The following is a 24,157-nucleotide window of genomic DNA, read 5'->3' as shown; positions in this document are numbered from 1 at the left end:
GAGGATAAAAATGTGGTGCATAAATACAGCAAATGCCTAGTAATCAGGAAAATGAAAAGGCTAAAGCCCATAGGAAAGTGCTATGTTCTCAAGAAAAATTCCAATTTGGGAATTTCGTACTTCTTATAAAGATTATTTTGCCATCTTGAAATTTCATGAGGAGGAAAAATTCAAACTCTTGATAACATACTTTGAATTCTGACATAGAAAATGGAAAACACTGTTAAGAGTAAATGAAGTACCTAAAACGTAATTTCCCTAATTACATCTCAAACATATTACTCTACAATTAAAATTATTATAACACTTTTAAAAGTTTTATTATTTTTCAGATTGACTCTTGGATCCTAGGGTGTTTTTCTTTCATTTTTGGGTTTGGTTTTGGCTTCATACAAATATCAACTTTAATTTCTAGCCCTTTAAGCATTTGGGGAAAAATTACCTTTCAGTGCATGAGTAGAAACATACCATAGGATTAGGGCCTGCAGTAGGAAAAGAGAGCTCGCATTTTTACTGCCCTGCTTCCTACTGCAAGAGGCATGAGATCAGGAGTTGGGTTGTGCGTGCTGTGTCTCCTTCTAATCTTATAAGTCAGTAATTCTGTATAATTTCCTATTGCTCTTTCAAAACTACTTGAAAGCTAGTTCAATTTTAAAAGAAAGTACAATTTTAAAAGAAAGTACAATTTCATCCATTCAGCTAGTGAGCAGTTTGCACTGGGCCCAGCTGGAAGTCTCTGTCCTGATCTTGACTGGTCATGCAATTGGCTACTGCCTTCTGCAGCTCAGTCTGGGGCAGGATGGTGCAGGCCAGCTCTCTTGCATGTCCTGCGGTGAGCTTTGGTTGATGGCTGGGCCCTTTGTTCTTGTGGTTTCATCATCAAGAAGCCAAGATTGAGCTTTTGCACACAGCAGCAGGGAAATAGCAGAGTCTGCAAGACTTCTCAAGGCTGAGAGGTTCAGAAATCATGGCTCATCATTCGCACTTATATCAGGAAAGCAAGTGGCAGATCTACCCAAATGGAAGGGATGGAGAAATCAATTCCAACTCTGAGAGGTGTGGCAAAGGGACATTATAAAGGCCCTGGGGAGGGAGGAATTATTGCAGCCACCTTTATAATCTCCCACAAAGTCTATCTTCCTTTAGGGGAACAGATGCGAAAAGAGTATCTTTAGTTGCACTGCGGGGCTGCCTCAGTGTTCGGAATTGATCTAAGGTGTTTGCCTTTCATGGTCATTTTGACTTTAAGGAAGCACCCGAAGCCACAAAGTGTCAGCTTCCAGGGATGAGATGGGTGAAGACCTGGCAATGTTTCTATAAGTCTGTTTTTTGCTGGTGCCACTTGACTGTAGGATTAATTGTATTTTTAATCACATTTCATAAAGATGCTTGTGAAAGAGGACTTCCAGAGCTTAAGAAACTGTAAGAATAATGCAAAACACTGTGAAGCAAAGGAGAGTATTCTGAGGGGGTTAATGGATATGTGACTATTTTACAAAATTTTAACACACATTTTTATATCAAAAAATGTGTGTTAAATTGTATTTTTTTCTTATACCTTAGCATAATTCAAGAAAGTTCAAAGATATTTGCTATAATTTGGATCTTAAATGTTCTCCCCCAACCCAGGCCCATGTGTTAAAGGGGTAATTCTTAACTTGTGGCAGTTTCGGGAGGAGGTAGAATCTTTAAGAGGTAAGACCTAGTTGAAGACAGCTGGGGAATTAAGAGCATGCCTTGAAGGAGATGTTAAAATCTCAGCCCCATTCTCTCTCTCTCTCTCTCTCTCTCTCTCTCTCTCTCTCTCTCTCTCTCTCTCTCTCTTTTTTCTGGTCACTGTGATGTGAACAGGCTTCCTCTCCGCAGCCCATCACTTGCCCTGCTACATCCTGCTGTGATGCCAGCACAGCCCAAAGCAATGAGACCAAGCAAGCATCGACAGGAACGTTCAAGACAATGAGTCAAAATAAACCTCTCCTCCTTGTAAGTTGTTTATCTCAAGTATTTTGTCACAATAATAGATGAACAATGCATATATATTACAATTTTCATATTGTTAAATATTGGCATAACTAAGGAAAATTTCAAATTCAGTATTTTTGTTTATAATTTTACAACCAGATTCCTCTCTATTTTCACATGGTTTGAATGATAACATTGCCCCGTGAGAGGGAGAGGAGATGGGTACTTCTAATCATGATTCACTTTGCTTCTGCAGCTACTTGGTCAAATGGCTTCTTAAAAAGAAAGGCTGCTAATCCACCACAACCCAGTGGATTTTGCTTCTGATGGGTAAAAAGGAAAATGACACCTGTGTCATGCATACTGGCTAATGAGACAGAGGGGTGACTGTTCACAACGAACGATACATTAATATGAATGGATTAAGAAATCTGGAGCCGGTTAGTTAAAGCACAGGTCTGGGTATGTCTGTGAATGCCTGACATGTAGCCCAGCTAACTGAGGGACCGAAACCCACTCCTGATGTTGGTACAAACCAATAGGTTTATTGTACAGACAAGAAGAAAATGTTCCTGTCTTTGTCATTGCATTTGGATGTAAGTCTCCAGTTTCTTCTAGGGCAGACTTGAACCTCGAACCTCCAGCCTTCTAGGGAAGACTTGAACCAACAACTCTATGGTGAGTTCTCAGGCCTTCTACTTTGAACTGATGCTGCACCCCGATCCCTCACTCCTTTTATTCTATGACTTCTGTCTTCTTGAGTTGAGCAACCGCTGCACCCACCAGGTTTCCAGTGTGTAGGCAGCCATCGTGGACCATTCTGTCTAGTCCCACAGATGGTCATTGTGGATTCTCTGCTTCTGGTTTGGTAGACCTGACTAAAAAATCACCTTGCGTAATTATGCACGTATTTTCTATTGATTCTGTTCCCTTAGAAAGTCCTAATGCAAGAGGCATTTCAACAAGTAAAGGAGGCAGCTTCAGCAAGCACAGCCATGCGTGTGAAGTAGGCAGTCCAAACCCTCTGCAGAAACCAGGATGCTGGCTCATAACTGTTCAACATGTGCTTGGGAAAGCCCAATACTCATTCACCAGATCTGGACCCAGAAGCTGAAATGGTGAGGGAGACTCAGATTCTCACACTCTACGATTTTCTGCAGTCTCTTTGAGGATCAAAGTGAACTGCAGGTTGGACAAACAGCATCCAAGAGAGGAGTAGAAGAGGCAGCTCTTGCCCTCCTTCTGCTAACCCTGCTAGTTACTGAGATTCTGCTCAGTCAGCAGGGAGCAAGAGGGAAAGAGACTCCCAATGAGAACTTCTGCTGTTGGGGGACTGGTTACATCCAGCAACGTCCCACAGACATTATCCCTCCTTACTGTCTCCTGTTTTCCTTTCCTTCTTTTACATTTTCATTAATCTTTGTGAAACTTGGTGAGAATGACCCTGATTGAACGTGACAGACATCTTCACATCTCAGGGACTAATTTGCAAGAACAAGGTACAGGACTCAGAGTTTTATTTACTTTATTAGTGATTTATTAAAAAGGTTATTTTCAGGGACATGAATAGGAGGCGGGAAGGAGAGGAAAGCAAGGGGATGAAAAACGTTAAGATGTGTTATGTACATGCACCAACTCTGAGTGCTTACAAAATCAGGTATCTTGATATATTGCATTTCATATCTTTACTGCAGACATATCTGATATTCCGTCTGCCTTATGAATACCTGCAGCATATTGGAAAGCTTTTGCTTTTACTTATAATATGGTCATCAGTCACTGGGATATTTTAATAACTGCTTTTGATCTGTTAAACAGTTCTTTCCTGGATTGAATTGTGTGTAACATATATGCATCTAAATAACACTAGAGAGAAAATTGGTCTTGATATGAGGAGCTGAGACATCATTTATCCTGAAGGCAGCTTCTATTTGACCAAATCATCCTTTATATGATGCTCAGTGGAGCTAAAAATGGACCAGGTTGGTAAATGATTAAGCAGCAGGTGGCAAAATGGTGTTTTTATAGGTTTTAGAATTTAATTTTCTAACGTTATTTTAGAAAGATACAGTGCCAATCAACCGATATCCATATTTTCTAGTATGAGGTATTCTGTACTCTTGGATTGCAGGCATAGGTATTTTTGTTTTTGTTTTTGAGACAAGGTCTTGCTATGCAGTGGCCTTGAGCTCACTATGTCACTTAGGCTGGTCTCAGACTCACAGTGATCCTCAGCCTCAGCCTCAGCCTCCCAAGTACTGGAGGTACATGCACCCACCAACATGCTGGGAAGGCATGAGTGTTTTTGGTCTCTGCCCCAATCTGATCCTAAACCCTTCTCCATATCAAAATTCCTTTCTGGGTTTATAATACCTCAGCCTACAGCTCCTCTGTGTCACTTTCTCATATTGCTAGGCTATTTTTGCATACTGAATCTGCATGAGAATACACAAAGCATCATTTGAAATTTCAAGGGGACTCAGAAGCCAACAGAAGTACTTTTCTATTGTATTAATAGTCATCTCAACTTTTCTATAGTATTAATAGTCTTAATACATATACCTCGTCCCTCTTGCTTGGCTCTACTCTCACCCTCCTTTAAGGAATGGGAGGCAGAGGGACCGTCTTACTTGCTCAGAGACACAGACTGGTAGCCACACCTCAATCCTGTCCTCCACCGCCATCACCCAACACCATACTTCACTTGTATCTTGATGTCAAATCAAATTTTGGAGGAAATGCTATTTTGAAAGTTAATAGATTTTTTTCCTTTTAAAATTTATTTTAAAGAGGAAAACCAAAAACAATATTACAGAATTTCAAAATGAGTTAACAGGGGATTAAAATGGGTAATATATTGGGTATTGTTATCTTCAAAGTAGTTGCTCAGATTATAAGATATAGGCATGAAAAACTGATCAAACCATTCTTTTCATTGAACTAATAGAAATTAGTAGTGCAATTATCATACATACATATATTGTTTTCTTTTCTCTCCCCTTCTTTTTCCTTTCCCCCATCCCATTGGTTCTTTCTTTTTTGGGCAGTTTCTTCCCCTTTCACAATACCTATTGTGCATTTAGGACCTTTATTTTTCAGTTTCTTGCACTAGGGAGATAATATGATGTTTTCATATGAGAGTCTGATTTATTTCACTTATGAGTATGGTCTCAAGCTGCATCTATTTCTCTATAAAAGCCTCAGGTTTATTCATCTTTGTAGTTGAGTAAACTCTGTTGTATAAAAGTACCACATCTTTTTGTCCATTCCTCAGATAATAGGTGTTTCTGAGATTTAGCTATTATAAATTGTGGTATTATAAATATGGGTGCACACATATTGTTGTGATAAGTTTTTAGTTTTTCTGGGAAGACACCCACAAGGAGAAGAGCTGGGTAGAATAGACATCTATTCATAATCTTTTGAGGACTCTCTACATTGATTTCTACACTCCCACCAACAGTGGAGAAGGGTTCCTTTTCCCCCAAGCCTCCCCGCTATTTGTTGTTGGCTGATTTCTTAATGATAGTCATTCCTTCTCAGGTGAGATTACATTTCAGTGTTGTTTTAATTTGCATTTCTTTATTGACCAATGATGTTGAATATTTTTTCATATATATATTTGTCATTTGAGAAATGTGCATTCATCTCAGATGTCCATTAGGTCTTTGAATTTGGGGACCTGATTTTTTCTATTCTTTATATGCTCTAGATAGAAGTCTTTTGTCTGAGGGAGAGTTGGCTATGTTTTTTTTCCCAATCTATGAGTTTTATTTTCATGCTGTTGGTGATTTTGATGTGCAAAAACTTTTTAATAAGATGAGACCCCATTTACTGATTCTTTGAAGTAATTCCCATGCAGTTTGGGTTCTGTTGATGAACTCTCCACCTATCCCTATGTCTTCAAGATTTCTACTTACTTTCCTTGCCAATAGACTCAGTGTGTCTGTTTCAATATTTAGATCTTTGATTCATTTTGATTTTAGTTTAGTGCATGGTGATAGACATAGGTCTAGTTTTAATCTTTGGCATATGGAAAGCCAGTATTTCCAACACCATTGATTAACAAGGCTATCTCTCTTCCAGAGAACATGTTTGGCCTCTTTGTCAAAGATAAAGTGGGTGAGTATGTTTGTAGTTGTGTCTGCACACTCTAATCTGTTCCAATGATCCTCAGGTCTTTTTTTTTTTTTTGCCAGTATCATGCTGATTTTGTCAGTAATTTGGTAGGATAATTTCAAGTCAGGAATTGTGATGATTCCTGCCTTGTCTTTATTGCTTAGAATTGCTTTTGCTATCTTAGGTTGCTTCTGTTTCCAAATGAATTTTAGATCTGTGGAGTATGTTAATGATATTTTGAACAGGAGGGCATGAAATCTGTATAATAATTTTGATAGTATGGCCATTTTCACTATATTGGTTCCTCCTATGCATGAGCCAGGGATTTTTTTTCCATTTTCTGGTATCCCCTTTGATCTCCTTTTACAAAGTACTGTAATTTTCAATGTATAAATCTTTTACTTCCTTTGTTAGATTGAGTCCTAAGTATTTCATTTTTCTGGGTGCTATTGTGAAGAGTGTGGTTCCATTAGTTTCTCTCTCAGTGAGTTCGTTGTTTGTGCATATGAAAGCTATTGAGTTTTGAGTGTTGATTTTGTATCCAACTACACTACTGAATTTGTTTATTAAATCTAGCAGTCTTTCAGTGGAAATTTTAGGGTCTTCTATGTAGAGTATATCATCTGTGAATAATGATAATTTAACTTCTTCCTTTCTTATCCTTATTTCTTTTATTTCTCTTTCTTGTCTAATTGTTCTGCCTAATGTTTCCAGAACTATATTGAATAGGAATAGTGATAGTGGACTTCCTTGTCTTGTTCCTGATTTTAGAGTGAAAACTTTCAGGTTTTGTCAAGTTAGTATGATATCAGCTGTTGGTTTGTCATAGATGACTTTTATCAGATTGAGGTAAAGACCATTTATTCTGATTTTCTGAAGAGTTTTTATCTTGAATGAGTGTTAGACTTTATCAAAAACTTTTTCTGCATCTATTGAGATTATCATATGATTTTTATCTTTGGCTCTGTTAATATGGTGTATTACATTTATTGATTTGCATGTGTTGGACCATCCCTGGAATTTCTGGGATGAATTCTGCTTGGTCATAGTGTATAATCCTCTTAATGATTTGTTGCATTGTTTGCTAGTATCTTATTGAGAATTTTTGCCTCTATGTTCATTAGGGAGATTGGCTTACAGGTTTTTTTTTTTTTTTTTTTTTTTTGGCTGGGGTCTTTCTCTGGTTTTGGTATCAGAGTAATACTGGCTTCCAGGAGAGAGTTAGTGACTATTGTTTCCCTTTCAATTTCATTAAAGATTTTTAGGAGTTTTGGCATGAAACTTTCTCTAAATTTCTTGTAGAATTCAGTTATGAATTCATTAGGACCTAGGCTTTTCTTTGTTGGTAAGTTTTTTTTTTTGTACTGGGGATCAAACTAGGGACCATGTGTTTGCAAGGTAGGCCTTATGCCACTGAGATAAATCACTGGCCATTTTGATAAGTTTTTAATTTCATTAACTGATATTGGGTTATTCAGAATTTTTATGTCTTCACGATTCAGTTTTGGAAATTCATAAGTTTCTAGGAATTTGTCCATTGCTTCTATGTTTTCCATCCTGAGTAAAGATATTTGAAGCAGGAATTTCTGATCTGAATTTCCACATGATTTGTAGTTATTTCTCCCTTTTCATTCCTGGATTTGAGGTTTTTTTTCCCTTTTTTGATAAGGTTGGATAGGTATTTATCAATTTTATTTAGTCTTTCAAAGAACCAATTCTTCAATTCATTAATTCTTTGTATCATTTTCTTACTCTCCATTGATTTATTTCTTCTCCTTTCTTAATAATTTTCTTCCTTGTATGGGCTTTAGGATTAATTTTTTTTCCCCGAGAAGCTTGAGGTGCAGCATTAGGTGGTTTAATTGGGCTCATTCTATTTTTTTCTGATGTGAAAATTCACAGTTATAAATTTTTCTCTTAGGACTGCTTTCATTATGACCTACGGATTTCTGTATGCTGTATTTGTATTTTTTATTGTAGATATTCCTTAATTTCTTCTTGAGTTTTATCCATGGCCCATTGGTTGATCAGGAGGGTATTACTTAATTTCCATGTGTTTGTGAAGTTTTTGTGTTTTCTTTGGCTATTATTAACAGATTTTAATACAAGTATATTAAAATATTTCATGTTGAGAGGTAAGTTAAAATGCTTATTATGTAGTAACAAATTTCAATGTAATTGTCTTGAATATATCACCTCTCAGCTTCAAAATTTTCAGTGACTTCTCATATTCCTCTAGCTAGTGATTAATTGAATAAGTCAATTTAAATAAGCCATTAGAAAATTCTGTTTACAAACTTTGATATTTATGTTTGACCCAAAATATGGGCAGCTACATATGCTTGGACTGTAGCCCTATCTCTAGCAGAGGTCTTCAGTGGAATTTGGGGGTGCCTCCTTCTAACCACTTTCACCACATCATCTTATGATCTAAAGTTTCAATTTCTTTGAAGTGGAATAAAATCTCAAAGATACCTGTGGAGCAATCTAAACCTAGAATCCTCTGGAATTTTAAGTATTTCCCCAAATTGTTTTTACTACTTTCTCATCCATAACATCATTTATTTCAGATACTCACTTTTACCAATTCTTTTTATATAATTCTATGACTTAGCTATCGTAGAAACCATTTCCTGATTCTTTCTTCTGCATTCATATTTCATCAGCATTTTATTAACTGATGTAATTCCATTTATGAATATAGAAGACATGGACAGGCTTAGGAACAAAGATAAGTGATTCCTGATAAGCTTTAAACTCAGATGGTGGCAGAAGTAATGCCAGAGGCTAAGGAGAGAGACCCCTCAGACTCCCCAGCTCAGGTCAATAAGTTTTACAAGGGGGCGGAAAAGCACAGATTATCAAAGGAGTTGACTGGTCAGACACCAATCAAAAGAAATTCTGTTGCACAGATTTCTCAGTCTAACACTCAGATCTCACTTGCTTTCCCAGTTCACATCTTCTCTTCCTCTGTATATGTCTTGTGGACCATCGCTGAAAGCCTCATTGATTCTTTCCCTTCCAGAGGTATCTGCATTCCCCAGGTCCCTTGTTCATGATACCTGGGGTTCATGAGCCCTTGGCCCGTAGCTCTACTGTGTCCACAATAAAGTTCTAGCAATGCCAAACACAGTGTTTCCCGGTAGAGTCTGTTCTTGGGTGAAGATGAAGATCTCTGGTGTCTCATTCATACTACTAGCCAAATTCTGCATGTGAATTTTCCTAAGAGTACACACAATGACATCTGTAGTTTCACGGCAAGCTGAAATTGTAGTACTGGCCATTTGGGACTTGTGTGATCTTTTCTCCTTTCTGCGTGGTAAGCAACACTGTCTTAATTTCAAGACTATCTCTGTATTCCTATTCCATTGTCAAGTGCACTACTCCTTGGGTTCTGAAACTCTCAGGGATGCATGCATCTCCTGAGCTTTCTGGTATTTTCACTTGCAGTATTCTTTTTAGAATGATGTGTTACTGCTAAGAACTTACACACATCTTCAGATATTTCCAGAAAGAACAACTAACCAAGGAGATAGGAGATAGCACACACAATATAGATCCATGTTTCCTCAAAAGATTCCCTGGGATTTGAAAAAAGTCATCATATGAAAGAGGACAGATGAAAGAAAATACAAGTTAATATATTTAAGTACTGTATTTGGGTTAATCTTGTGTTTTAATAGAGTACTTAAATTTGGTTTTTATTTATTCTTAATTTAAAAGATAAGAAAGATTATACAATTTTTAACTGATAAAAAATATAACATGATTTACTTCTAGAGTATTTCCTGATACAAATTTCAAGCTATACCTAGCTATACCTTATTACCAAAGGTGAATGGCACGGGTGACAATCCCCCAGAGATAGGACTTTGACAGTCTTGTTGAGATAAATTCATGAACTCCTTGCAAAAGATTCCTTGGAAGTTTTTTTTTTAAATTATATCCACAGTCTTACACATAACCTACCATTCTCCTCCAAAAGCTTTCTGATAGCTTATCTCAAGCCAGCAGTGTTAAGCATATGGAAAATAAATTCACATCAGGTAGATATAATCCTCTGCTCCTTTACTTAACAGATGACTGATTTTGTCAAGATATTAATTTCCTCAATTTTCATTTTCTCCTCTATGATTACAGTAATTCAAAAAATAAAATTGAAAAGTGCCTATGAAAAACAAACCCTAAAATAACATCAAAACCTTTCTCCTCCCTGATATCTTTCCCTTTCATTTAAAAATACACATGACGCCTTAGTCTTAGAGAACCCTTTGTTTGACAGTCATAAATCTCCACCCTTCCATTTCCTATCTGCTTTTTAATGCCTTTTCCTTACTATTTGCCATCTCATTAACACCTCAAAATTCAGTTTTCCTGAAGCTTCATCTTCATAATATTAAAACTTCAAGCTCTCCAATGACTTTCTTAGTGTCCCTCTGGGTAGCGTGGGCAGTTCTGAGTCTTGGTGTCCTATGCCCTGGGTCCATCCTGCTTTATTATCCTGTTACCTTTCTGTTTCTTTCCTTCCTACTCTGTCGTACCTATCTCAGCTCTGTCCCAATGGTGGTTACCACCCAAGGAGGTTTACTCGGGTCCCTGTTTCTCATCTTCACTTCCAATAATTAATTTGATCTACAAGTATCTTTCTGGAGATGTCTCCCAAATCCTTCTTTCCAGACCACAGTATTCCAGCTGCAGAGCTGCATGATATCTCAGCCTCAGTGTACTGAAACACCTCCTTTCTCAGCAAAGTCTCTCTACACACGTTTCAAACTTTAAATCAGCTCTGGTTCTCCCTGAGCTCCTCTCATCAAGTCAGACGCGTGCATCTCTCAGCCCCCCGCTTTCTCATCTGATGCAATACACGTCGGTGTTTCCAGATCACTCACCATGACTGCTCCCTCACTCATCATTTCATTCCAGAGTTACTGTAATTTTCTCAACTTCGGTTTTCCCCAAACTCAAAGTCTTTTGAAAATTGCTATCAAATTATTATTCTTAAATAACTGCTGTCATCAAACACATCAAATAACTGTCCAACTCAAAAACATAAATGACTCACTTTTTAAAAAATATTTCTGGAAATTGAACCCAGACCTTACCACCAAGCTGTACCCCCGTTCCTGATTCTTGAGGTTTCATAGGAGAATAGACAACCTACTTCACTTTGATTTTCCAAGAGTAGTTTCTAAAATAGGTTTTAATTTGTTCTTTTAGAATTTTTCTTTTTTTTTTTACAACTAATGGTTAACATTAATGTTCTTAAAAATAAAACAGCCTACTCATAATTCCTTAAAGCCCACGGTGTTTTTAGACTCTACTATGTACTTCCTGCCCTCTCCTACACCTAAAAAGAACACTCACATGACTTCTTGTGACATGTCCCCTGTTCTGTCAGAACAATCGCATGCTAGTCTCATCAGTACCTATTGTCATCCCTGAATAAACTAAACTTGGGAGAGTAGTGTGCTTCAGGGATAACATTTTTGGAAAACTCTTTACTTTCGCATTCCCTTGAACCCACCTTTGCCCCTTTTCCAGAGGCATCTAGTGCCTACCAAGTTTCAACTGGTCCAGTAGGAATGTTAGGTAGCAGAATCGCTATGTTTGTTCACTTCCTACTACCTAATATGAGATGTCGGCAAGAGACTGGTTACTGAACCGAGGCTTTGCTAAAAGGATGGAATTTCCTAAACTTTTACATCTCACAGATGGTAGAATTTCTTCTATAGGCAGAGAGGATACCTCCCACTATGTCATCTAGGTCATGAGGCTTGCTGCCTTAGGAATAGAGAAGGATACATATTCACATGGCAAACAACTTAGTGTATACTAAGGCACTGGGCTCTGGGAACTGTTCTAAGTGCTTGGGATACAGCAAATCAATAAAAGGAGTAAATATTACATTCTTTAGAAACACATATACAGTAGTGCTTAGGTAAGTGTTTATAAATGCATTGTTGGAGGGAGGCTTTGCTGGGTGGTACTTGCTGATTTAGTGCTGCAAATACGCAGTTTCTGGCTGCTTTCAGGTTTCCAATATGGCATCAGTAAATGTGGAGTTGGAAAGGGGAGTGTATGGTTGACTCAAGCTAGTATGAGGTTGCCATGACACAGCAATACCTAGATATGAGATAAAACTGTGGGGGGGGGAGAAGAGAGAGAGAGAGAGAGAGAGAGAGAGAGAGAGAGAGAGAGAGAGAGAGAGCGAGCCAAATTATTTCTAGGGAAGAGAAGAGGAGGAGGAAGGCAGAATGAGGGAGAAGCACAGGGAAGGTGTAAGTTATTTATAATGTTTTAGTTTTTTGGTTCCTGGATCAGGTGTTGATTTTATGGTATTCATTGTATGATTTAACTAATGAACAATCCCCAAAGAAGGATGTATACAAGAGTCAATAGCAGTAATATTTGACACACTAGAAGTTCTTATTAATCCAATTCTGTGCAAGTAAGAGCAGCATCAGGAAAATGAGATATGATAGAGAATGCCAAGAAACTGAACAAATATTTTTCAGAAGGAGGAATGGTGGGAAGAGGAAGGTCCAGAAGCTGTGGACCCAGATGGGTGCAAGGACGATGGGCGAGTCCCTGAATCTCTCTTAGGATCCTAACCTGTGATGTTTTAGAATATTCAAGCAGGTCTGATAAAGCCCAAGAACATCAGGTCTCATGACCTACCTACCCTCCGCTGACTCAGACACAAATCACACCAGTCTCCTGGAGACTGTGATTCATGAAAGGAGGTATGAACGGTAGAGAGCAAAGGATTTCTGTGTGTTCCATACAGTGCTGTGGGTTTTAGGGTTCTGGAAACTTCTAGAAAGCCCAGTGAAAAACTACAGAAGTCTAAATGAACTGGTGAGCTGGCTAAGTCTAAGAATAGGGCAAGAAGGCTTCCCTGGTCAAGACTATGACACGGAAGGAAAGCAACTGGAATCATGGGCTTCACCATGTGGACACCACCAGTGTCTCTCAAAACCCCAAAGAGGATTGTTGTTCAGTAGCCACAACTGCAGGATGCACAGAGTCTGGGTGCTCACTAGAGAGAGCACTGAGGGAGAGGAAGTGTTGTGGGGAACTGCATACACCCTCTCCCCCAATCTCTACCCATATGTCCAAGAGCAGCCAGAGGGAGAGACAGCTGAGATCTTGAGCACTTAAAAGAAACAGAGAGGACACCTAAAGGGGCACTTTGAAGTTATATCCAGGCCAGATTTGTGGAGTGCTCGCTTCCATTCTCTACTGTTGCCATCTTTGAATTCTTGATTTATGAACAAGGGCCCTGCATTTAAATTTTGCACTGAGTCTTGCAAATAATGTAGCTAGTTCTTTTATTATTATTGTTATTAAAATGTACTATGTCTACTTAAAGGCCAAACTAAAACTGAGATTTTTCCCTACTCTTTAGAGATTGGAGACATGAAGAAATTGAATGATTAATGGAGCTGTACAGAAATATTACTTGGCCCAACCTGACCGTGGTGGGAAGAATTTTACCTTGAAACAAGTGCACAAGTGTTCAAACAACTCATTTGACTCGCGGGCTCTTAGCTCTGTCCTTGCTCTTCTCCTTGATCTCCGTTGCCATGGCAGGGCTGCAGCACGTCTGCTATCCCCTCCCAAGACCTCATCCTGACACCTCAGGATTCTCTGTAAGTACAACCTGGTTATGCACATGCCTGTACACGTGGGTCTTGTCCTTCCACTTCGACCTCGAATCATCCAGCTTCCCCATTAGCTCACTTTGAAACACATGCTTGTGAAGTCTGTGGTGAGCTGCTCTTCCTCTACTCTGGGCTGCAAAGATGAAATACTCTCCGTGAAGTTGGAGACCAAGACTTGCGTGTGCCACCAGCTCACTTTTAGTTTGTTTTGTTTTTATACCACTTCCTTTCCATTTCTCAAAGTCAGAGAGCTTCCTGAAAAGAAAAGCCGTAGTTCATTCATCTTTGTATTCCTAACACTGAGCGCTGTGGCAGGCCAGAGGAGAAACCCAAGAAATACTTGTGAATGGAATTGGAAACCTGCTTTCAAGCCTGACCTCTCCCTCCGTCTTTAACATTATCACCTCTAGCTTCAGGGAGGAAATCAGGGCTAGGGCGAGATGCACATATACATCGCTGCTGTCCCTTTCTCATCCTGCAGAAACAGGTGTTTCCCAAAGCTCCCTCCTTCGGCCTCTGTTCATTCCTCCTCACACCAGCTCTCCATCCGTCTTGTCTCCATTCTTCATAAAAACCAGTGACAAGGCTGACACCTGGAATGTGGCTTTCTGCTTCTTACCCGGCCACCTCTCTTGGTGCCCACTGCTCGGGCCAGGCTGTGCTTCCGCAGACCCTCAGCACTGCTGCTTGGCCTCCGCCTGCCTTTGCCCTTCTAGCTCAAACCTTTCAGCCCTGTTCTTCCTCACACCATCATGAGGCCAAACTTTCATGGAAGATTTAGGTTCAAAGCAACTATCTCTCCCTAAAGTGTCACTACATTATACCTTCTGGATTCTAATATTTCAAGAATATAAGGACAAGGAAATAAAAACAAGAGGAAAAGATTCTAGTCCCGTCTTTCTTCTATGTCTTTTATATCCTTGTCTCAATTCCTGCTGTTTTCCCCTCTCAAATATATATGAGGAAGTGGGAGGAGAAGAGAGGAGAGGAGGGAGAGGAGAGGATGGGAGGGGGGGGGAGGGGAAGGGACGGGACATGAGGGGAGGGGATGGGAGTGGAGGGGAGGGGAGAGGAGAGGAGAGGGGAGGGGAGGGGAGAGGAGGGGAGAGGAGGGGAGAGGAGGGGAGGGGAGAGGAGGGGAGAGGAGAGGAGAGGGGAGGGGAGAGGAGGGGAGAGGGGAGGGGAGGAGAGGGGAGGAGGGGAGAGGAGAGGAGGGGAAGGGAGGGGAGAGAAGAGGAGGGGAGGGGAGGGGAGGAGAGGGGAAGGGAGGGGAGAGGAGGGGAGTGGAGGGGAGAGGAGAGGAGAGGAGGGAGAGGAGAGGAGAGGAGGGAGAGGAGAGGAGAGGGGGGAGGGGAGGGGAAAGGAGGGGAGAGGAGGGGAGGGGATGGGAGACTAGGGGAGGGGAGAGGAGAGGAGAGGAGAGAGGAGGGGAGAGGAGAGGATGGGAGGGGAGGAGAGAAGGGGAGGGGATGGGAGAGGAGAGGAGGGGATGTGGGGAGGGGAAGGAAGGGGAGAGGAGGGGAGAGAATGGGAGATGAGGGGAGGGGAGAGTAGAGGCAAGGAGAGGGGAGGAGGGAGAGGAGAAGAGAGGAGAGGAGAGGAGGAAAAGGAGAGGAGAGGAGGGGAGGGGAGGGGAAGGGAGGCGAGGGGAGGAGAGGGGAGGGAAGGGGAGAAGAGAAGAGAGGAGGGGAGGGGAGAGGAGAGGAGAGAGGAGGGGAGAGGAGAGGATGGGAGGGGAGGAGAGAAGGGGAGGGGAGGGGAGAGGAGAGGAGAGCAGAGCAGAACAGAGCAGAGCAGAGCAGAGGAGAAGAGAAGAGAAGAAAATTTCATGGGTAGAAGCCCTCGGGTGATGGAACTATTTAGGGCTGGGGGATACCAAGACCCAAAATCTTTCTTTCCACAGTTCTGATTCGATTGCCCTTGTATTATTCTTACATCTATAAGAAAGTTGGGAACAGAGTTAGGGTTGTGTCAGTATCATAAATTAAAAGTAAGCAATTGCAGTGCTGGACTTATTAAAAATGCTAGAAAAGTTGCTATCATAATCTTATAGATTGTTGTTGCTCATATTACTTGTCTGGAAAGAAACTTTCAGTTCTTTAGAGCTTGGAGAAAAAGAATTTGACAGCTTTGCTAGCAAAGAAAGTTGCTGTTGGTTTGCAAAACTGCAATCAGAGTTGAGGCATGAGTTTCCCTTCTAATTTTCCATAAAGGGGGAACCAGATTTTTATTTGTAAAATACCCCTAAATTTTTAGCTAATCCAGGAGAGAAGAGGTGTGTTTCTGACATAGTTTTTGTGGGGCCAGCCTGTTTATTCTGACCAGGGCACACAAGGCAATGGGGTCTCCATAGGGAGTCTCTACCTACATGTGATGGCCAACTTTATGTGTCAGCTTGGCTGGACCATGGTAATCAGATATTTGGTCAAACATCGCGTTTCTGTACTATAAAGAAGTATTTTTTCAGATAAAATTGACACTCAAGTCAGTCATCTTTGAGTAAATCACACTTTTAAAAATGTGAGTGTGCCTCATAGAATTAGGCAAAGACTTTTATAGAGAAAAAAATGTTTTCCAAAGAAGAAGGCCTTCTGCGAGCAGCCTGTCTTCATATTTGGAAGTAGTTTCCCTGGGTCTCCAGCCAGATGACACACTCTGCTGATTTGAACCTGCCAGATTCTGCAATCTGATGTGAACCAGTTCCCTAAAATTCCCCCCTTCACTCTGCCTCTCTGTCTGACCATCTACCTATTCTCAGTAACCTGCCTTCTTTTGGGTCTGATTCTCCATAGAGACCTGATCAATACACATGTTATATAAGTTTGGAAACTTCTCTGGAGAATGAATTCAAACATCTCAACCCTATTCCTACTTCTATCATTAGAGACAAATCATTCTAATCACTTTATCTCCCTTGGTGAAAAACATTAGGCTTTACACTATCTGCTGACAGGGAGGAGCGATAAATTAAACCACACATGAAAATCCATTTTGACAGAAATTAATTTTCTGTGTCTATATAATTTCTTTGTATGAATTAATTTTAATGCTTTCCCAAATGAAATAAAGAATGGGGGGCAGATGAAAAGGAGCAGTAGAAAGAAGAGAAACAGATGAAATTATTAAAATGAGCAACAGGTCTTCAAAAAAAGCCTAAAACACAAAAACAGCGTCTGTCTAGGATGACCAAACCCTTTTCTAGTAAAATGATATTCAGTTGTAAGAAAAGCAACCACAAAGGTTTTTTTTTCACTCTTTGTATAGCTTATGATTAGTATGTAGTTTATTTCAAAGTCTCATTTAGACTTTCTATGGTTAACCATTCTCATGGAATAGTTTCATAGCAATAGTAATGAATCACTCTGAAAATGTTTTAAGTACTTTATATACCTTAACAATCATTATTAAATAAATTTGCTAACTGTTGCTATTTGTGAATACTGCTAAAAATCATTTGAAGACATTTTCCATAGATGAGTATTTACATGAGATAACAAAGGATACTGTCTGATTTCTGACATTCCTGCAAATACATTAAAAGTTGAGCTCATGATGCAAGAAAGCATAGTATAAAAGCCCATAGAATTTGAAAAATTTTTAGTAGACTTTGAAGTCAAAAGATCTAGGTGTTAATCTAGAAATTACCTGAATCGTCTTAGGCAAAGCTCTTTGTTATCTCTGAAGCTCATTCACACTGTATCTATCATATCCAAATACTATGAGTACTATGATGCCCATTCTGGTTTGACTATTATCTTCTTTGGAAGTCCTGTAATATTTACAAGGTTTAGGTTTTATTGGTCTTGTTCTCTACTGTTTTGTTCAACTTTATAATACCTAATGAGATAGACAATTATTCTTAAGGAAGCAAGAGGCATTATGGTAACCATTGTTGATAACCTTGTACTCTGTTCTACATCATGTGCTATGTCTATCCTTGGTTTTGACTGACAGCTTTGTTTTGCCATATTTGACTTTATTCTCTTCCAAAAAAAAAGTAATAAGAATCAAGGAGTAATAAAACTCTAAATGTGTAAATTGTGTTATAAAAAAGAGAGGGGAAAAAAGTGCTCTAAAGGATACAACTGCAAGTGTGTTTAGGGGTGTTAAATAGATGACCATATTAATGTTTTTGGTTGGATCATTGAACACAACTGTTTACAGTCTCACTGTTTGAATGTCCACTTTGTATGTTTTGATACTGTGACTTGAGCAACTATCTCTAACATGATAATGTGTAATCTATTAACTGATGATTTTACTGTTTTTTTTTGTAGTTCTGTATTACTTGTACCCTTACACCGCTTTGTTTTGTTTTGTTTTTTCTTTTTCCTTTTAAATAAAATTTAAAAAATACTATGAGTATGAGAGATTATTTTATGTAAGGGTACATATAACAGGGCTGTGTATTCATTGATATGACTAAGAAGGTGTGGAATGGATAATTGTATGTGGGCAAAATGTGAGGTGGGAGGAGGTAAGATGGTCTAGAGGAAATGGTAACAGTCTTGTCCAAGAACTCTAGCGAGGAAGAAACAAGTGACTCTTTGCAACTAATACAAAGACCTAGTATTGGCCAAGGGATTTGCCTTCCATTTCAGACTCTGGGGAAGGAATTAAAAGTGTGGTGATAGAATGTGGCAGGACAGAATGAGAGCTCCCCACAAGGCTCAGAGGCTCTCTGATGGCAGCTGCTAAAGTGCTTTCTGCACCCAGGGGAAGGGGATCTAACTGCAGGACCAGAGAACTGTGGAAGTTAGAGTCCTAGCTCTACAAGCGTATTACCTGGAAGGAACAGCTTTGCTATTCAGAAAATATTTGTGGATAAAAATATCTCTTTCTCTGAATTTCTGGAGGGATAATATGCATAAAGGATTTAACATAATGCTTTGTATGTGGCAAGATTTCATTAAACGATAGCTGTTGCTGTATTTACTGTCACCATTATTATTGCAGACTGTGAGAAAGAGGTGAGGGAAATTAAAGCTCATGAGGAAGAACTCTTTTTGGCATATTTCTACATTATATCTTAAAACTTTTGGTTTTCTTTGGATGAGGACAGCATAATTGTAACAATGTAGTTTAGAGGATTCATCTGAATTACCTGTATTATGACAGCTGTGGCCAGGGAAGCTTACAGATGTGAGACTTCTAGAGCTGCCTGGGGTGTGGGGGACACTAACAAATCCCCACGGACCTATGATCACCTAGAAAGTTGAGTTCGAGTGCTCCTTGTGTGCACGTGTCAAGAAGTAAGTAGATTAGTACGTTAAAGCGTTTAAATAGCAATACTAAGAAAGGGAATTTATGACCACTTAGCTCTTTTCACTTATTTAATATTTGCAACAGTCATACATGGTATTATCCTTACTCCCATTTTACGTAGGAGATGACAGAGCTGCAAGGGATGCAAGCAACATTTTCTAGCTGAGATTGAAACTTCAGGCAATCAGTTCCAAATCCCCCTTCATTTTCCCCTCACACCATATTATTTTGAGTGTGTGCATTTTTTTTTTGTACTGTCCCTTCCATGACAGCATTCTTTCCTAATCATCCCCTTATTTGGAAGCCAGGTTTTTCAAAGCACTCTGCACAGTGCTTTGCAGTAAAACTGGCCTCTTGCAAGCACTGACCTTCTTTTGAAGTGGTTTCTTCCAGAGTGTTTACCGATGTGGAGTAGCCTGCTGCTTCTCTTGGTGCTAGTGAACCTGGGCGATGGCACTGCACCAAGCTGTCTGTGTTTTCTGTGGCTGGAAGCTCTGCTGTCTCCAAATAGAGTAAATAAAGGGAAAGTCTACATAAAAGGCTCAAGTATCAAGTGTGAAAAAGTAAAAGATGCTTGGCTTATTGGATGGTGAGTAATCTTCTAAAACATGTGCCTGCTACCATGAAGCCTATTTCTTTTTTCACTGTTTTACTAATTTATTTTTCATTACAATAATGGGTTTAAAATTAACAAGATGTTAAAATATTTACTACAATTTATCCAATCCTCTGTACTATTAAAACTAAGCAGAAAAAAAAAAGATTTTAGCTAATCTGGCAAGATTTAGATCCTTTTAAAAATGAAGAGGAAAGTGAAATTTGGGTCTTTATATTATTTTTTCATTAATTATTGAGTTAATATTACAGGAATTAGTTGGAAAGAAATTGTCCTTTAAGCATCCTGTCAGTTTAAATATATTAATCTTGAATTAGAAATATTTCCAGTTAACTAAAATGAGGTCATGCCAAACTTTCCAAAATACTGTGCTTAAGAATTTAGCTTTTGACGTCTCCATGTCTATGTATAAAATGAAGAATGATCCGAATAAAAAGTTTAGTCATTTTTATTCAGGAAAAAAACCCACATTTACTGTAGTTCCCAGTGCTAAGAGTTCATATAATATAATTGCCTTTTGAGAGCAATGTTCAAAGAATCTATGAGTAGTTTTCGGCAATCACCCACTGCTTTCTCTGATGGTTAGGAGTCTAAGCATTTCACAAGTAAAAACATCACGTTTTCTAATAGCTACAAAAGCTGGATTTTGAACTTCAAGGCTCACTGCCACAGTGAGCTGTTGGTAAAGGGCGAGATGCCAGAAAACACCTTTCATTCAGTGACTTCCTACCACCTCGGATCTCTGATGTTGTATATGCTATAAGTGGCCGCCTTCACAACTTTCCACTGCGTGGAATTCCATCTGTTTAATCAAACCGAAACAAAAGGTAGTGTTGAGGTCCTTGTACCTTAAAAGATTTCCTTCCTGATACACTATCTCATTAACCCATTGCATCATTCAGAAGAATAAATACCCCAGCTCAGCACACAGGAAACATAAGAAAAAAAGGAAATAGAAAGTATTAAGATAAGCTCATGTGTGTATCACATACATTTTATGTGATATATGCAACAGCAAATATGTACAATGACATTTCTTTGGCATATTCGAAACTATAAGTATTGTCAATGAAGATTTAGATTTTTCTCATTTTTCTTTTTCTTTTTGACTTTTGTTCGTACATATTTGCAGTACATAAGATTACTTTCAGTGTAAGGAATTGGTACACGTATATAACACATTTCAATTCTTTTTTATGCTTCCCTCCAAGCTCTTTTACTTTTCCTGTATCAGATTCATTTATAACTTTATAAAGTTAATTATTATATTTACAGGTCAAAAGCCAGACTAATAGGCCAAAGAACATACCAAACATGTAAGACAATTGTACTGTCAAGGTACACTTTTAGTTATATTGTCCATGCTGGATTACAATATTATGTCTGTCTGTCTCCATATTTTCTCTTATTTCATGCTTTATGTACATATTGCTTTTTATATAAAGGAAACCATGTAATATTTAAGCTTGTGTGTCTGAGTTACTTCATTTAACAATGTATTCTCAAGGTGCATCCTTATGGCCTCAAGGTGCATCCATTTGCCTACAAAAGACTCAAGTTTCGTTATGGCAGAGCAGTACCCCATTGTGTATACAGACCACATATTCTTTATCTATCCATCTGTTGATGGATACAGGATGTTTTCAAGATTTAGCTACTATGAATTGCATTGCTGTATACATGTGTATGTATGCATCACTGTGGTATGATGTCTTTAACTCCGTTGGGTATAGCTGGGTGAAATGGAATATTATTTTGGTGAGGAATCTCCACATCACTTTCAATATGGTTAATATCAGTTTATAGTTCTACCCCAGTAAAGGAAGTTTCCTGTGGGGACAGTGTTTGTTATTGGTTGACCTCTTGATGGTAGCTGCTTTTTCTGGAGTGAGATGGAATCTCAGTGTTGTTTTAATTTGCAGTTCTCAAATGGCCAGTGATGCTGAGTGTTTTCTTTAATATACTTATTGGCCATTTGCATTTCCTCATCTGAGAAGTGTCTATTCATTTCAGGTGACCATTTTGAATGACTATTTTAAGTTTGGGGATCTAATGTTTTTTGAGTTCTCTGTATATTCTGGATTAGTCCTTTGTGGAGTGGCTGCACCATTTTTTCTCATTCTGTAGGTTTTTCTCTTCCCTCTGTTGGTGGTTTCCTTGGCTGTGTGTGGATTTTTCAAAGAAAATAATAAATCATGATATCGTCCTGAGTTTCTGGCAGAATTATGTCATAGGAAAAAATATATAGTAGGGCTCCAAATTGGTGTTCCGCACCACACGGGCACCACACATAGTTTGTTTCTCTACGACTGATTTCATTCTCTTTAAAAGACCTCATCTCACTAGAATGGAGAGGATGTTTAGACACATCCATGAGTAATTAATGATTCAAACAGTATCTTTTTGGTGTAAATTTCAATCTATTTAATTATAATAGGATGGGCATGAATGAGAGCTGATTCAAATGGTTCCTTTGGGTGATTCTGTACTTGGTGGAGGCTCAAACCTTCAAGATTTGTCTTCTCTTCCACTGAGTCTGTATGTGGAGAGATTCGTGCTCTTGCGATGTTCTGGCAGGGCATCTCTGGAAACACATGTCATCTGAGATGTGGCTGCCTTGTTTCTGGTCTGGGCACATTGCTGGAACCTGCAACTGAGCTTTGAGGCTGGTGTAACTACTAACTCTGTGCTCTCTTAGCTTGGTGTGGCTCTAAAGCTTCTCTGTGGTGGTTTGGTCCATGAAGGTTGGCTGCAACCTACCTTCAGAGTCACGTCTCATTGCCTGGGGATTTCTGACACGGTAGAAGGCGACACTACGTGCTTCCTCCTGCAGCAGGAACCTCAGAACCCTGTGCTTTTGGGGGCTGAGGGCAACTCAAGAGGGCAAGACAGACTCCGCCTCACTGCTTGGTGTCCCGCCATCCACCATAAGCCTGCTCTCCCTAGTCGTCACATGTGAGCGTGGGGCTGCTCAGCTCCCTCCTGTGCGACTTGAGCTCAGATGAGGAGGCCAGGACTTGGGGCCTCCTCGGTTGCTTCTGGTCTTCCACTCACATCCAGCCATGACTTCTCCCATGTTTCCTCCAACTTTCTAATACTCCTTCCCTTACATCTAAGCTCATAAGTCACCAGATCAAACTTTTCCTATATCAATAGGATTAAAAAGCATCACAAAACTTGTCTCATATATATATATAAAGAAAAAAACAGGTTTTATTCTCTCAACCAAAAAAAAAAAAAAGTACTATTTTGATTTTGGTTTTCAGAAGCTAAACAGTAAATTTTTCATTTGCTCTCCTGCACAAAAAGTCCAAATCCATTCCCACCCCATCTACGGTGTCAAACCAGAAAATGTAATCATACATTTCCAAAAGATTCTATCCCTTTCTTAGTGTGAACGGGTCAGTCTCAAAATTCTCCTATGCTAGAAAGCTGACAAAAGCATCATGCTTTCCTCTAAAGGATAAATCTTAAAACTGGAGAGTTGTTTTCTTTTTTAAATTGATAGCACGAATTCATCCAGTGCCTTTATGCCAGCACTAGGAGACGGTTTTTGAAAGTTTGACGTTTGGCGAAATTGTTTTTTACTTTTTTACAGGATCATTTTCTTCTTTCATTTCCTGTTTGGGTATCCTAAAATAGCCTTATGACCTAGATTAAACACCACCCACTCTACTTTGCCATGATTTCTTGAAATTAAGAAGATTTCAGAAAAATTCAACATGACAGACTATGTTTGGGAGATGATCTCACACTTACACATGGAAATAAAATTTTGAATTTAGTTTTTTGACCTCAATATGAGGTTTCAGGTAAATCCCTAAGACTCTGTACCTAATTTCCTTTTTTAAAATAACCTCCAAAATGGTCAAAACAAACATATCAATTGATCGTCTATACAACATTTTAACTCAAGAATTTTTAGAGTGCTATCAGTTCCCTGAAATTACACACACTTGTCATGGTTTGTATTCAGATATCCCCCTCCAAAGTCTCATGTAGCCATGAGGGAGTAGGTTTTTCAGAGGTGGAAGAATCTAGATTTTGTGATTGATTCACAGTCCAGGGCTGGGATTAAGGATGTGAGTGCTACCCTTAAGCCCCTGCACAGGTAGACTGGATACAATATAAGGGACAAAAAGAGGATTGTTTTCCGTCCCCCACTGCCTTTGTCTTCTGCCATCTTGAATGGTTGCCCCTCTGCCATGTGCCATCCTACCTGGGAGTCAGATGACTGTGGACTGAAACCTCTAGGTACTGTGAGCTAAATGAACCCTTCCTCCTTTAACATTGAGTGTTGGATATTTTGAATCAGTAGTGAGAGAACAGTAACACAACATTTTGTATCTACATTTTTATAAGAGAAATATCCATAGCTTTTACCAATTTATCACACTTGAGATTTGAATTCCAAAGAAATTTCTTTACTTCTATGCTTCAACCTTAATATTGAATGACTAATTATTTGAGAGTAATAGAGACAATAAATGGCAAATTTCACTATGCAACTAAAGAAGTAGTTAAAAATATG

General features: G+C 39.1%; 1 long non-coding RNA gene across 1 annotated transcript; it reads left to right on the top strand.

Moving 5' to 3' along the window:
* Positions 1-1,878: 1,878 nt before the first annotated feature.
* Positions 1,879-14,683, top strand: LOC134470385 (uncharacterized). Its single transcript, XR_010039236.1, has 4 exons — positions 1,879-1,983; positions 2,581-2,640; positions 2,898-3,080; positions 13,490-14,683. It is a non-coding gene; the product is annotated as an uncharacterized LOC134470385 (long non-coding RNA).
* Positions 14,684-24,157: the final 9,474 nt, after the last annotated feature.

The sequence above is a fragment of the Cavia porcellus genome, unplaced genomic scaffold, assembly GCF_034190915.1.
Source record: "Cavia porcellus strain 051 isolate PalLab524CR breed Dunkin Hartley unplaced genomic scaffold, mCavPor4.1 scaffold_14, whole genome shotgun sequence".
Classification (NCBI taxonomy): domain Eukaryota; kingdom Metazoa; phylum Chordata; class Mammalia; order Rodentia; family Caviidae; genus Cavia; species Cavia porcellus.
This window is presented reverse-complemented; position numbering and strand designations above follow the sequence as displayed.